This window comes from Phyllobates terribilis, unplaced genomic scaffold (assembly GCF_046119375.1).
Source record: "Phyllobates terribilis strain yellow unplaced genomic scaffold, ASM4611937v1 Scaffold_7__3_contigs__length_470593459, whole genome shotgun sequence".
Classification (NCBI taxonomy): domain Eukaryota; kingdom Metazoa; phylum Chordata; class Amphibia; order Anura; family Dendrobatidae; genus Phyllobates; species Phyllobates terribilis.
The window spans coordinates 87,561,426-87,577,149 of record NW_027362767.1 but is presented as its reverse complement, the minus strand read 5'-3'; the positions used below and the strand labels follow the sequence as shown (position 1 = coordinate 87,577,149).

At 45.2% G+C, this 15,724-nt stretch overlaps 1 protein-coding gene across 4 annotated transcripts in view; it reads right to left on the bottom strand.

Moving 5' to 3' along the window:
- The window catches only part of SLC25A21 (solute carrier family 25 member 21), a 420,995-nt gene that overhangs the window by 132,505 nt on the left and 272,766 nt on the right, over positions 1–15,724 (bottom strand). The gene's annotated exons all lie outside the window — the stretch shown is intronic.

Sequence of the window (15,724 nt, the reverse complement as noted above, 5' to 3'; positions counted from 1 at the left end):
ACAGACAGCATGGAGGGAAGCCAGAGAGACACTCTGGACTGGAGATCAAGTGCGCGCTCTTGCACAGTGGGAGATGGACCACTATGCAAGGACGCCGCCAGGTATGTTACAGCAGCTACCCGCACTGAATCCATGAAGGTTGACCATGTTCGTCTGGCGAAGCAGGGGCCGGAACTCAGTCACAAAATCTGATTGCGGTCCCGCTGCGGTTGTTTGGGACCCCCTGACGGTCTTTGTCCAGAGAGGGTTGGAGAAGCCCAAGACATTAGGCCTGTAGGAGAGTCTGCACTTGGCGTTAGTGTTTCCTCTCCACAGATGATCATAACTGTCTCTGTGGCAAGTAAAAGCCTCGGATTAACCGGAAGTTTCGGGCTTAAAGCCTTGAAGAGTCAGTGTCTGATTCCCGTCCGAAAACTCCAGAAGCCGGTATGGGCATTGTCAGCGGAAGGACGAGCCCTACTCAGAAACAGTCAAAATATGTCTGTACAAATTAAGCTCCAGATTGGAGCATTACACATGAAGAAGCTTACATTCCAGGTACTGACTGCTTTACCCACAAGTCGTCCAGAGCCGAGAGATCTAGTGCCCGCTCAGGTCTGGAGACCCGTGTTGGTGTATCCTGGGGGACTGCTAAGGTACAAGGGGTGTCCAGTCCCCATATCTTCAGGACAGTCAGCAGTTTCTTCTTCTTCTTCACCAGATCTGCTAGTCGCTGACTCGCTGTGCGCTGAAGTCTCCGAAGGAAGAGAAGCGGAGGCAATGTCCCCACACAGTCTCGACGATTGTACCAATGATCTGGCTTCAGGTACCGTCCCGCCTCACAGACATGTCATCTCTGAAACCAGTTTGAGGATGGTCCCAAAGCATGGACCTTCCATCTTTAATAAATCTGGCCTTGTGTCCATCGAGGCGGTGGATACCCCCAAGTCTCTGCACCTCTCCAACCAGGCGGAGGACCTCCAGTTGCCTCCTGAATCCTCTGGGGTGTTACCTGATAACAAATGGAGAGAGACTTTCCTACACCCTGTACCTGATACCTCGCCCGCTTCATCCAGTGAGCTTGACCAAGTGGACCCCGAAGCAGTGGTTACCCCCGAGTCTCTGCACCCCTCCAACCAGGCGGAGGACCTCCAGTTGTCTCCTGAACCCTCCGGGGTGCTACCTGATTACAAATGGACAGAGTCTTTCTTACACCATGTACCTGGTACTTCACCCACTTCATCTGTTGCTGAGGATGGCTTGATGGGAGGAAGCATCCTAGTTACCAAGATGATGAGACCAGTTTCATTTCCTCTAGTGGACAGAAGAGGTAATCCTCTTGAAGAGAAGGATTGGCCTCCCAATTATCTGCGGAACACTATTGCAGGCTTGAATAAGAGGGGGCGTAAGGGGGGGTACTGTAACATACCTGGTGGCGGGCTTGCATGGTGCACCATCTCTCACTATGCAAGATCGCAAACTTGATCTTCAGTCCAGTCTGCTAGCCTGGCTTCTATTCATGCTGTTTGTCTCTGTTCTGACTGCTTAGGGCGGTGGCCCGGTTACTTCCTGTTTCTTGTAGCTGCTGTGGGCACACCCCTAATGTGTCCTCAGCCTATTGTTGTCTGTCACTGGATATTTAAACCAGCTTCACCTGGAAGCTGGTGCCTGAGCAACTCTATCATTCAGTGTGCTCCTTGACTCTGAATTTGCCAGGTCCTGTCCTGTTCTTGTCTGTTTCCGCCACTCTGGGGTCTGTATTCCCAGACTGGCTCCTGTATCTCTTTCAGTAGCAGTTCCTGTCTGAACTGTACCCTGGCCTGTTCGTCCCGCTTTCTAGGGGCCGCATACCTAGATATGTTATCTGTGTTTTCTTGCCTGTCTGTCCGCCTTCCTGGAGGCTGTATTTCTAGGCCAGTCTGAACAAGCTCCTAGCCTGTACGGGACGCCTTCTAGGGGCCGCATACCTAGATCTGTTATCTGTGTTTTCTTGCCTGTCTGTCCGCCTTCCTGGAGGCTATATTTTCAGGCCAGTCTGAACACGCTCCTAGCCTGTTAGTCCCGACTTCTATGGGCCGCATACCTAGACCAGCTCCTGTATCTCGCTGCAGTGTCAGTTCTTGTCTGAATCCTCTCCTAGCCTGTTACCTGTTTTTCTCTATGTCCGTACCTTCCCTTTTTCTGCAGTCTGAACCTGCACCTAACTCCTACTCGTTGTCGCTGTACTTCCGTTTGTGAGTTTAGAGTCCACTTGCTACTTCATTGCAAGTATCTTGTGTGTATCTGGTTCTGCCTTTCCCTTCCAGTCTGTTCCGTGTGAACAGAGCCCTGTCCCCTCTGCTCTGCCTTGCTTACTGCTCCGGCGGTTCCTGCCTGCTCTGCCTTGCTCACCGCTCCGGCGGTTCCTGCCTGCTCTGCCTTGCTCACCGCTCCGGCGGTTCCTGTCTGCATACCAGCCGTGCCTGCCAGTATCCTCCTGTCTGCACTCCAACCTTGCCTGCCAGTGCCCACCTGTCTGCATGCCAGCCGAGCCTGCCAATACCCACCGGTCTGTGTGCCAGCCTAACCTGCCTGTTCCTGTATTCCCCGGTGTGGGTCAACAGCCGTGTCCAGGGTCTGGCCTGGAGTAGCACCTGGTCCCTCTGCTCGGTTCCTCCCTGGTGCACGGCGTCGTAGCCGTCGTGTGACCTTGGTCGGATTGGGTTGATGCTTAGTTACGCCCCTCCAGGCACTCCCCGGTTCATGGCACAGTGGAATCACTAAATCACGCACACGCCAGTCAGCTCGGGCGTGTGCATAACATAGGGCAAATGAATCGCATTCGCAATCGTTAAATTAAGGCCCTCAGGGGATCTAAAGATCCAATAACTCTCACGATTAATTAAACGACTCAAGCGGTCCGTCGTGGTTTCAGCAATCTGATCAATAATTTTAAGCCTTAAGTCAGTAGGATCCTTATTATGCACCACAGAAAAATATTTAGAAACGCTATGTAGAAGAAAACCACTACGAATGTTAGACCTATGCTTATTCATCCGTGCATGCATGGCCTGTATTGTACGGCCCACGTATTGTAGGCCGCACGTACATTCAAGAAGATATACCACGAACATAGAGTGACAGTTTATCTTTTATCCTCTTTTTTAATTTTTTGATCTAATGTAGTTTTTATATTTATATTCATATTTATACGATATTCATTTTCTTTTTTTTTTTTTTTATTTACTTCCTGTTTTGTATTTCCTGTGTTGTCATAATTGTTAGTGTCTTTTGATTGGGGCACCTACCCTACATAATGGTTGATCTTTCATTTGCTTTCTAATCTACCAGAGGAAGATAGCTTCTGCTATCGAAACGCGTCATGGCGTTAGAGAGCGTATTAAACAATAAAAGGTTTGTGTTTTATAACCTTAATTCCCTGTCTAGTTGTTCTAGCGCTTCCCTAACACCGCACAATTCTTTCCTTCTTGATTGCCAATCCCCCCTGTGGAGAGCGGTGGAAGCTGCTCTGTTTACAACTAGCCTACTACAAGACCTGCCGTGATGTCATTGTGGAAAGCCCACTTTGGTCACACGGTCTCGGTCATGTGACCGCTGAAGCAGGAAGAAACTCCTTACAGCAGTCCCTGTTAAGCTGCGGTCATTATACAGACTCCCACCTGGAAGCGTTTTCCCTTGTTGTGCGGGGCTCCTTGGCACAACAGGACCAGGACAGGTTGATTATGAGCAGCTGAAAGGCTGCTCACCATATCTCCACCTCTGGGTGTGGTTCACTTTGTAAAATGAGACCGGTTTGTCTCACAGACTGTATGTATGGAGGTGTACAGAACTCCTGGATTGAGTGCCTTTGCTAAAGGACTAAGAGGCTGGACTCTAAGCCAGGTGGGCTAACTAACACTACTGTATGGATTTGTTACTTTATGTGTCACTTTGTGCCAGACAAAGGCTGTATTTAAATTTTCCTGTGATGTGGTTTATGAGGAGTGAAATAAACCAGCCTAACTTTAAATAGAAACGGTTCCTGTGATACCTCTGATTGCTCCCAAATGAGTAACATTGTTACAATATTCATGGCGATAAATGGGCATTTGTGTGATTTGGGAAGCAAGCAGGAGAACTCCAGACACTATAACCTCGCCTCTGTAGGCGTGATATCGGCTGGCTGGGTTGGACTGCTCAACACTCGCCATTCCAACTAGTCTGCAGTAACTAATTAGAATATGCAGCACCATGCGATTAAAACACCGATTTTACGAACATGCTGGTAACTTTTCCTTAACTTTGGGGTTGCCACAAATCAGTGTTACTTGATGAATGCAGCATTGTACTTAATAGGGGAAAATCCTGATGTCAGGTTCCCTTTAAGTTATATCTGTCTTCAAGAAAACCGTGTGACATTTACAGATTCCATACATAAGAACACCTGGATTTTTAGGTTTTTAATGAATATATGTCAAGTTATGCAGTGATACATCTTTCATACTGTAATAGAATTTCTCACTGAGCCTTCTAAGAAACACATACCATAAAGAAGTATTATTCTCCAGATTTTTCAACCATAGAAATGTGGAGAATTATGAAGTTTTTTTCATTAGGCTAAGGCCACATAGCTGTGCCGGAGGCTTAGTCCATAGTCTTCTTTGGAGATACTGTTGCTCTTGTTGGGAAAGAAGTTCTGGATGCAACACTATTTTTCCCACTAGAATAATGGACACCTAAGCAGACCGTATTTTTCGGACCATAAGACGCACGCAGTTTTTAGAGGTGGAAAATAGGGGAAAAAAACTTTTGAAGCAAAAAATGTGGTAAAATATTTAATAACATAAATAAAATTTCAAAAAATGTAAATGTAATTAGAACTCAACAGCAGCATTAACATCCACTATTGCTAACTTTAAACTTTAAGTATGGAAACTCCTTTAATCATCAGGAAATCCCCAAGAACTTCTCGTTTCCACAAGTACTGGGGACACTGACACAAGTAGACATATTCAGACACGTAGACACTGCCTCTTTGTAACGTCACTGCAGCAAGTGATCTGGACCGGAGATCGCCTACTTTCTCCTGTCAAACACGGCCATAATGCATTAATGGCGGCGCCGCTGATCCCTGCTGTGTGATCCCTCGTCCTGCCATCCGACCACACTACCTGCAGCGCGACCACGCTTCATCGCCGCTGCTGCTGCCCCACACCACACCACAGTAAGCACTATAACAACTGTATTTGGATTACATTCGTACCATAAGATGCACCCCTTTCCCCCCCCCCCCCAAATTTGGGGCAAAAAAGGTGCGTCTTATGGTCCAAAAAACACGGTAAGTCAATGGATTCAATGGGTGCTGCTGGTTGTATGACGGATCCTACAGTGCAGCTTGGTTGTAATTTACAATGGAATTGTGGGGTCTGATTGAAAAAGGTTATTAGTAGAGATAAGCGAACCGGACATCTATTGTCCGGTATTGAACTCCGAACATAGACCTCTCCTGGAAGTCCGTTTTACAGAGATAGAGATAGAGAAATAGAGAGAGATTTTTCCAGCTCCAAAGTTCAGGTCTTCATTGATTTCTATGGGGTTTGGGTTCAAGTACGGTAGTTGCAAAAGGCATTTGAGACCACCACAGCAAACAATCTTCTCCCTCTACACGGTGTGGTAGATCGCTCACTCAGCTGCACACGGAGGTAGACACAGGTACGCTGTCTCTTTAAATCTCTCATTGGTTTATTAGAATGTGGCATAAACCAACATTGAGTCCATGAAAATAAACACAGCCCTTTGGGAAAAACAGGAAAATAAACAAAACAACGTGGTCACGCACAACACAGTCCTTCTGTTAGCAGGGGTCCGCCTGCTCAGAGTTTAGCAACTCCACATGGTAAAGGCTGTGTATTTAAACCCCAGACCACACCCTGAGGTGGAGATATGGAGAACAACCTCCCGCCCGCTCTATGCTTGTTCTCATAAGAACACGTCCATTTACAAATGGTGAATTAACCCCTCTCAGCAAATAACATGCTCGAGGAAACTTAACGGTTTTAATTCACTGAAGCTAATAGCCTCAGGAAAACATATCTCCCCTCCAGCCCTTTACAAGTGACTTTGTCACAACGGGTCTCGCTGTAATGCTACAGTCACACTAGCAGTATTTGGTCAGTATTTCACATCAGTATTTGTAAGCCAAAACCAGGTGAGGAACAATCAGAGAAAAAGTATAATAGCAACGCGTGCACCAATTCTGCATTTTTCACCCACTCCTGGTTTTGGCTTATAAATACTGATGTGAATACTGATCAAATACTGATGGTGTGACAATAGCCTAAAGGACCTTAGAGAGGAGGTTTTGGAAAAAGAAAAACCTGTCTTCAGACAAGCTCCATCCTATGGAAAGACATACCCTGGCAAACCCTATCGTGAAGGGACTTTAGAAAAAAAAAATCAAATACCAATTAAGTAAAATGATTGGCGTGCATGCCACATAGGTTTTTGGCTATGTTGGTGCTGCCCCGGTGTGGCCCTACCCTTTGGCCATGCTCACAAGGCTGATTTTTCACTCTGAAAAATGTGACTATTATGTAAAAAAGTCAACAGCAGAAAGCCAAGGCTGACCCTCAGATTTCTGCTGCTGATTTACAGTTTGCACCACTTCAAATTACACCCAAATTTTCATGTAGGTACACACCGTGGAAACTATTTCAGAATCAGTTTGCAAATTCAACCGTGTGAACATGCCCTAGCACACAACGTAAGACATCTACATGAAAGATTCAGAGGATTTCAGAAGCTGACCTCTTGCGGACATCACTAGCAGAGCACAATCCTGGTGTAACAATGCACCGGTCTTCTAATCACATCCTCATCCTCATGTCACAGCTATCTGTCCTCAGCCGCTGCCCATATCTCATTACGTAACTCTACCCCCTCTCCGCTGTTGACATACAATAAATCTCGTGCTCTCGGGCTTTAACTGCATTAGAAGTATTTGCTTTCTCTCACAAAAAAAGAACAAATGCTTCTGTTCAAAATCTGGCAATTGAGATGGCAGCTTCCTGCTAATGTATTTCTCTTGCCAGATAGGAGAACTGTGAGGGCAGAGCTGGGTATGGATCCTGGCATCCCGCCATTTACCTACTTCGATGAGCTGATTCATGAACCTCTAGATAGAAATAATTGTTATGTCCAGTTTTTTTTTCTCCACCTCTTCATGTTCATCAAAACCACTTCTGCCCCAAAGCCTATACTGTGGCTTGCTCCTATTCGGCATAAATCACACGTCCGTTTTCGGGTGCTTCACACGTGACCAATGGTTTTCAATTGTGTTTTCAGCCATTTGATTTAGATCAAACAAGTTTCACCATTATAAGTAGACTTGTATCTTACCGCAAAATAATTGCCTATGTCACACAAAGATAGCACCATTCAGCTTATATAAAAACACCATTATGTAGGAATATCTGAACTGGGGCTCTATAGATTTAGGAATATTCTACAGTAAGCAGAGTGGGGCAGGTTGTCCACCTTAAACACCAGTGTAACTTGAAGCTCATAGGCCCCAAAGCAAAATCTCCAACAGGGCCCCCAACTATAGAATGGTAAATATTGTAGGTAGTCATAAAAAGTGATGTAAAGGACCATGGACAGGGCTTTCCAGTCTGCCCAAACCAAATATTTTGTATAAGCCAATAGACAAAATCTGCACTGTCCATGAAAAAAAACGGTACTAAAAAGTACTAAGCAGCTAAAAAACTACCCGACCACACAGTTGTGATCATCATCAATCAAGTTCTCCATCCGCATCAGATTGTTGATGTTAGTCTCTTATCTTCCTACAGCAGGAACAGTGGTAGATTTCCAGTGTCGGGGAATTGAGCTGCAAAGGGGCCATGTGATGAGGAAAGTATGGACATCTATTCCATATCTATGGAAGTATGGATGTCTGACATCTATGCTCACAAAGGGGTTTGTAAGACAGAATTGTCCCACCAATCATGTAGCCTGGTTCCACACTTATTGCCACCAACATTGGTCAGATGAAATGGAGAGATTTTCCGCAGCAAATTCTAGAGGTCTATACCATCAAGAAATTGACTTTTTTTTTTATTTCTATACATAATATACCAGCTGTGTTTTGTGAATGAAAGCAAAAATGTTCTATCATTCTGCAGGCGAGAAGGTGACGCCTTTAAATTGAACAATTCTACTGGGACATGATATCAAAATTGCAGACACAAATAACAAGAGAATAGTTTGAGGAGGCAGACAAAAATTTGGAAATAGTCTCACAAAGAGTTGGTTGGGAATTTAACCCTTAAAACATGGGGGTAACTGCAGCTACAGTAGAGGTTCAGAGGGTAAAAGCCATGTACTCATTTATGCAGACATTCTTTTATTGCTCATTCGCTTTCTAAATGCAATATTAAAGGGGTTGTCTGAAGCCTAATAAGTCAATGTCTAGCTATCTACTTTTAAAACCTAACCACTTTTGTCATTTACATCAATTGAAAATTCCCCTCTCTATGCCAATTTCCTGTTTTAGAATTTTTTATCACTTCCGCTGATGTTCCGATCGAGTATCCCAGTATCCACAGGAGAGACTCAAATGGAACCGCATCAAAGGCCTGGGGCTGCAGTCATTCTCCTTTGACTGTTTTTCCGCTCTGAAATGGGACAACATCAGGGGATGGCGCTGCAGTCACTCCCCTGAAATGCAATGTCATTAGTGATCAGTGATGTTCATTTCAGGGGCTGGTCTCTGTTCTACAGAGCATGTGCCGGTTGATGAATGTGCAGTATGCTCTTCCTGCTTGAGGCGTTTTCTCCCTTTCAATGCGCACTGCCAGCATGCTCCCTTCACTGGTTCGTCACTTTTCTTTACGGAACATTTGGCAACTGTCAATTCCGATGCATTCTCAACATAATCTGCCTCCTTGCTGAAATTGCTGTCTTTTAATAAGCAGTGCACTCCATTATTCACCCCTATTTTAAAGCTCCTATTTTGAGGAGCCAGCAAGGGAGCGCACTGCCAGTGACAGGAAGGGAAGAGAACGCGGCGAGCAGGGAGAGCATGTGTCGTAATAAGCAACTGGCACATACTCAGTAAAGAGAAGTGATGAGCCAAAGAGGGAGTGCACTGCCAGTGTGCATTGAAAGGGACAGAGATCAGTGAGCAGAAAGAGAATACAGAGTATGTGATGGAATTGACAACTGGCGCAAGGTAAGATAAATCAGGGCTGTAGAGTCGGTAAGCCAAACCTCCGATTCCTCAATTTCCATGACACCGACTCCCGACTCCCTCATACATGGCTCATGTTTAAGTGATAAATTTACTGTAGAACAGATTCATCTCAGCTAAAAGTCTAGACCCTTAGATCAGGAATAGGACAGACATTTATAGGACATTTCATAACTTTCCCAAATTCTTATCAAAAAATATTCCCCACAAACTGCATTGAATTACTGTACCCAATTTATTATATATTTTAGAAGACGGTCCATTTTATACCGACTCCACCAAAATGGACTCCAACTCAGACTCCACAACTCCGACTCCACAGCCCTCAGGTCAACAGAGATGGGAACCAACTGAAGGGAGTAACAAGAGCGCCAGCCTCCTGATGACGTCCTGTTTCCGGATGGTAAAAGAAACAGGATTGAGTGACTGCATCCCCTTGATGATGTTCCATTTGAGAACCCTCAGTGCATGCAGGGACACTCAAACAGAACATCATCTGAAGTGACATTTTTTTTTCTGAAACAAAGTTTGCGTAGAGAGGGAACGGTAGGAAATTTTCAATTGATATAAGTTACCAAAGTGGTTCGTTTTTAAAATGAGACAGTTAGACATTGACTATTAGGTGCTGGACATCCCCTTTAAGAAATTTTCTAAATAGGTTTCATAAAAAATATACAAATAAATAATAATTCCACCTTGTTTATCCTGCAATGTGATACAAATCAGACTCAGCTCCTGCTCCTGATGGCTGTCTCCCTCCCTTCTCTCTGTGTTAGTGATAGCAGCAGAGAAGGGGTTGTACACAGATCTCCACAATGTGGACAGGGTAGAAAGCATGTACAGTTTTGGAGAGGGAAGAGAAAACAGCCTATAGAAAAGGAGGGGAAATAAGTGCAGAATAAAAGCTGTGCTGATATATGAGCTAATTATGACAACAGAACGCTGGATACACAAAGAGCTTATATCCACAATAGAATAATCTGAAACGTGTATCAGTCTGAAAACTGCATAACAGGGGGGTCTTAAAAAGAATGAAAAGATGAAGACTGCAGACTAAAATTTAACTAGAGATAACCACTAACATACGTAAACATATTTTGTTCTATGTCAAACGTGTCCATAGCTTATAGGACGCCCACTCAAGTGAAAGCACAATATATCTTTTGGCAGGTAATAACTTGTTAGGGGCTTCCCACCATCAAGCACTACTATGTGAGTTCTCTAAACTATGGCGCCATTATTCATACCTTTAATTATTGCAGCTTGTGCTTAGTCATTAGGTGGTAAGGGCCCATTTCATTCTATTATAGGGCCCAATGAATTTTAGTTTTGCCCTGGCCTTAAAACTTTTGCCTTTGTAACCATGATGTGTATGAGCTGAACTGATTAGAAGCAGAAGTCAGAAAACACCAGCAGGTGACTGTCAAATTAGCGAGCCAAGAATATTCAACAAAAATAAGCAAAAGCCACGTCAGGACTCTGAAATGTCTGGAAAATTAACAGTATTGGAAAAAGGCGCTATGTGCCATTCATACTTATAGCCTGGATCCTGTTAAAAATAATGCCATAAAACAAGCCAGCTGGGGGCCACAGAACGGCCTCGCACATCTACACAAAGCATATGCCGGCTTAGGTAGAGGGGGAAATACAACGCTAACGAAAAGTACTTCTTTATAAAGTCATTAATTCTTTACTGTGACATTTCAGCTGACGAGATGGGGCGCAGAGAAGACGAGAGGCAGGTAGAGGACAAGCTGATGGAAACTTCGAAAGGAAAATTTTAACACCAACTGATCCCTGAGAGTATTTGCAAATGTCTAAAGGCCGGAGCCCAGGTTTCTAGGCTAATCCTCCGTACAAACATTTGCCCCAATAAACATTCAATCTGTTAATGCTAGCCATAAAGCTGTCAGCCCTTCATAAACAGACTGCCTTGAGTAGCTTAACTTTCCTGTGGCTGTCAATGCAACCGGACCCTAAAACTCCTGCAGCCAGGAAAAAAAACCTGGAGAGGCCTCTCCCTTCCAGAGGAGCTCACCTAGACATGAAATAGTGCCATGCACCTGTCCTGTGAATCTAGTATGGGGAAGGCTGGGGTTGTCACATCCACGCCGGTTTATGCTCTTTATAAATCACAGAATTCAGCACCTGAATTGTTTTTAACCCATTACATATCATTTTGATTGGATATTTCCCACTATATTTATTGTCCGATTTTGACAACATCTCCTTTGTAAAAAGTGGTCCTCAACAATAAGCTGGTCACATGGTGTCAAGCTGTTCAGACCCCAGTGATCACCTCTGCAGAAGATCCATGTAGCAAGTGTTACACATTTTCCTGCAGCACCTCTTCAGGAGAAATGAAGCATTACACCGTTCCCACTAAAATAAAATGGACTGCTTGTGTAATTCATGATTAGAAACAGAGATATTCTTTGTAGCGGCTCAAATATGCAAATTGGCTTTTCAGAGAGGAAGAGGACTAGAACTCTAGTGCCTACTATTGGAAGTAGCAATCCTAAAAGTCATTATCGACCCTTTAACTAGCCTTACCACATGACTTAAAAGCCAATCCAGAATCTCAATTTGCAGACACTGTGTTTTGGGGTGCTACCCCTCATCAGTGCAAAGTGTGATATCTGGTTTGGCTGGGTGAGAGGCGTCTGACCGTGATCCAAGGGGTAACGTTTCTCCTTGTGGAGAGTGACAAACCAAGCCTGGCTTGCCAATGTGAGGAGACTTTTAAGGCTTGCAATGCTCCTCTGCGAAATTAAATATGCAAATTGCCTCTTCAGAGAGGAAGAGAACTAGAACTCCAGTGCCACCTATTGGAAGTAGCAATCCTAAGAGTCAATATCAACCCTTTAATGAGTCTTGCCACATGACTTAGAATAAAAGACAAACCAGAATCTCAATTTGCAGACACTGCGTTTCGGTGTGCTGCCCCTCCTCAGTGCAAAGTGTGAGGTCTGATTGTTGCAGCGCTTCACAAAGGTTAATAGATGAACACCCCCTGCATGAGCGCTCCCTCACTATAACTTAGTTATAGGAATTGGATTTATTAATAAGGATTTTAGGGAATAAATAAGAAGAATTTGTCAAGGAATTAAAGGTCCTTCTATGCTCACTTCACCAACAAGAGGTGAGCGGGGCAAGTGACATCACATCTGCCAATACCAACACCATGTATCATGCACCTGTCCCACTCGCCTTCTGATGACGTATGGATGATTGGCAGGTATCGTGCATCTTTTCCGCTCATTACAATAGGACAGATACAAAACATCCCGGCAGGTATCAGTAGACATGATGCAATGTGCCCTGCTCACCTCTTGATGTGAAAGTGAACGGAGTAGGAATAACCCTCTATCACAACATACTGGTTATTTCAAATGCTTGTGGGGATTTGTAATGGACAGCAGATGGTTAAAGTGGATATATCACAATACAAACAGTATGCATTATTAAGTAAATCTCTCAGACCTGGGGAGGCTGCTGTAATTACTCTGAAAATCCACCTCAGAATGGTAGTCTAATACTTTTTGAAAATTTAATTGCCTAATATTATAATAAAGAATTTTATCAGTCCTGCTCCAACTGTTTAAAGGGGTTGTCCACTACTAGGACAACCCCTTCTTGATCTAAAGGTTTGGCCCCGATAACATAAAAAAGCTTATAATCGCCTCCCGTTCCAGTGGTGTCGGCACTGGTGGTCCTGGGTCTCCCGTGCGGTTGTTGTGAATCAGGCACCCAATCAGCGCTGGCGTCACTGTCCACGTCTTTGAAAGAATTGAACATGAAGAGGTAGTCAGAGATCAGCTGCAGCCCGGACTTCCTCTTCATGTTCAATTTGTACAAAGGCAAAGACAGTGACGCCAGCTCTGATTGGGCGCCAGACTCACGTGTCACAACAACCGCATGAGAGTCCCGGAACCGCGAGTGCCGACACAGCTGGAACGGCGCCGGTATGGGAGGTGAGTATAAGCTTTTTTTATTTTAGACATTTAGATCAAAAAGGGGTTGTCCTAGTAGTGGTCAACCCCTTTAATTTCCCTAAGGAGTGACCACAGGGAAAACAAATGATTACACAATGGGTATTCAAATCAACACCTTGCCTATGGACACTAATTCAGGACAGAACCAGGTCCTCCAGAGCGAGAGATACTCTTTGTCCACCATTTCCTCATAGTCTTCTAGATATGCCATTGATTCTATTCCTTCAGTTCAATTTAGTGGAGAGCTTTAGGAACGGGATACTGGGTAGGAAGCACAGGCCCATCACATGCCAGGAACCAGAACTACCATTTGCTTTAGGTCAAGCATGAAACTCTGGAGCGTAGTCACCAATCTCTGTCTTCCTTCTTGCAAATTGATCCTCACCATAGAAATTTATACGAGCCTGGAATTCTGCTCGGTCACAAGCATACCAGAGTAATCCTCCCTCACATGCGGAGACAGAACCACCACGATGGAGATCACTTCACATATATGACAGCTGGCAACCAAATGATGTCTGAATCAGGATGCATTTTTCAGGCATGGTTCTTGCCTATCTCCATGTGGCATGGTTTCCTTGTTCCCATGTCTTATCGTTCTTATCATTAGTAGTTATGTCCCAGGCTAACAGCTTTAGTAATATCTCTTAAAGGGAAACCATACTTACAAGTAACTTTTGAGAATAAGCTGTCCTGTGTGTGTGACACGCCCCCTGGGCCGTGGGGTACTAGGTGCCGGGCCGGTCGTTGCTAGGGGAAAAGTCACAGTGGCGGTGACCCAGGGCAGTCATTAAAAGGGGAATATTTACAGGGGAATTATTTGTTTTATGTATATACACATATATATATATATATATATATATATACTATATATACATATATATATATATATATAGTTTGTGACGCCACCTGCGGTATGCGGCTATAGGTAGCCGCCGCTGCGGAGCAGATCCTCTGGAGCTGGTGTTAGTGCAGCCGGGTTGGTTCAGCTCTCCACAGGTAGAGCTTAGCTCCAGGGCAGTGTAGATGTTGTAGGGAAGTAGATGATGCTGGGCATTGTAGTGCAGGGGTGATGGCGCAGATAATAATCACAGAGACAGTGGGGTGCAGTCCTCAGGGTCTTTACTCACGGTTGTTGCAGTCCAAGTTACAGATACCGGTGTAACTTCCCTCGTCGTGCTGCGCTTACTCAGGGAGGGGTTCAGTCCACCCTCAGATATCTCCGGAGTACTTAGCAGGACCCCCTTCTGTGTGATCTTTCTCTGGCCGACTCCCTGCACCTCATACCAAGTGTCCCAATCCGGTACCCGCGGGCCTTGTCGGGCGAGGTCTGTTCCGTTCCCTGGGTCCTCTATAGCTACATTCTTGGTGAGACTGATATGGACTGTTGGCTACAGGACTTAAAATACTGCAGCCTCCGGTTTCTAGTTGAGACGTACAATCTTCTGCTAGTTGAGGGACCAGTCCCCTTTGTGCGGCCTGACCCCTCCACCTCCTGGTAGATTCGGGCGTATGGGTGACCACCAGCACTACACGTACCCCTGGGGTCCCTTCCTCGTTCCTGGAGCCCTTCCTGCTCCTCTCTCCTTCTCCTTCAGTCCCGGGCCTCTCCTCAGGCCTCCCGCCTGAGCAGAGCTCCTACAGAGCTCCTGCTCCCACACTTCTCCTCCTCAGACTGTTCCCTCTCACTGCTCTCTACTACCACTGAACAAGATGGCTTCTCTATTTATACTTTACTTTCATGTGCTCCCCTAAGCTACTTCCTCCACCTACACCCACTACATAGCTCTTCCCATCAGTTAGGGACCCAGGACTGTGCTCTCCCTTAGGAACAATCTCGCCCTGCCCCCACTGCTGGTATGTGTTGGATGCAGGTGTTAGGGTCCCGAGCTGTACTTCCTCCTTACCTGAGAGTGAGATACCACACCTCTGGGTGAGATGCAGTACCTCTGTGGCGACCGAACCCTCAGGGGCGCCACATGTGTACATGAGAAATAACATGTACACATGTACAACAGCACTTATATCCAGCATTTTAAGCAGTTTTCCTCTCTGCATAATCTCTCTCGCAATTTGCAATCTGCTGGGTGCTGGAGACGTGTTGCTGTGGTCTCTGCCATGCCCAGCACAGCACACAGAGAAAAATACATGCTCTTTATTTTTTAGCATACTGACAAAAGCATCAGCAACCTGGAGGATATTATACAGCAGAGCTGAGAAGTCTGGATGTGAATCATCTTCAGGGTGAGGTAAAAAACTTGTTAGAAAGTTCACCATGATCTTTCTATGTTTGCCTCTGCCTGTTTCCTCTCCCTGCTCCTCACTTCTTCCACTCTCTCTCAATGGAATATAATGGACTGACCCCAGGTCTTCTGACCCAACTCACAGCTTCATAGACACATATGAGGTTGTAAATTTGAGTCGAGAGACCAGGGGTCGGTCTGGGCACTGCGGTCCATATATGGACCGTGATATAGGCTGGTCTCAATCCAGCCTTACTTGTATTAAAACTTGCTATAAT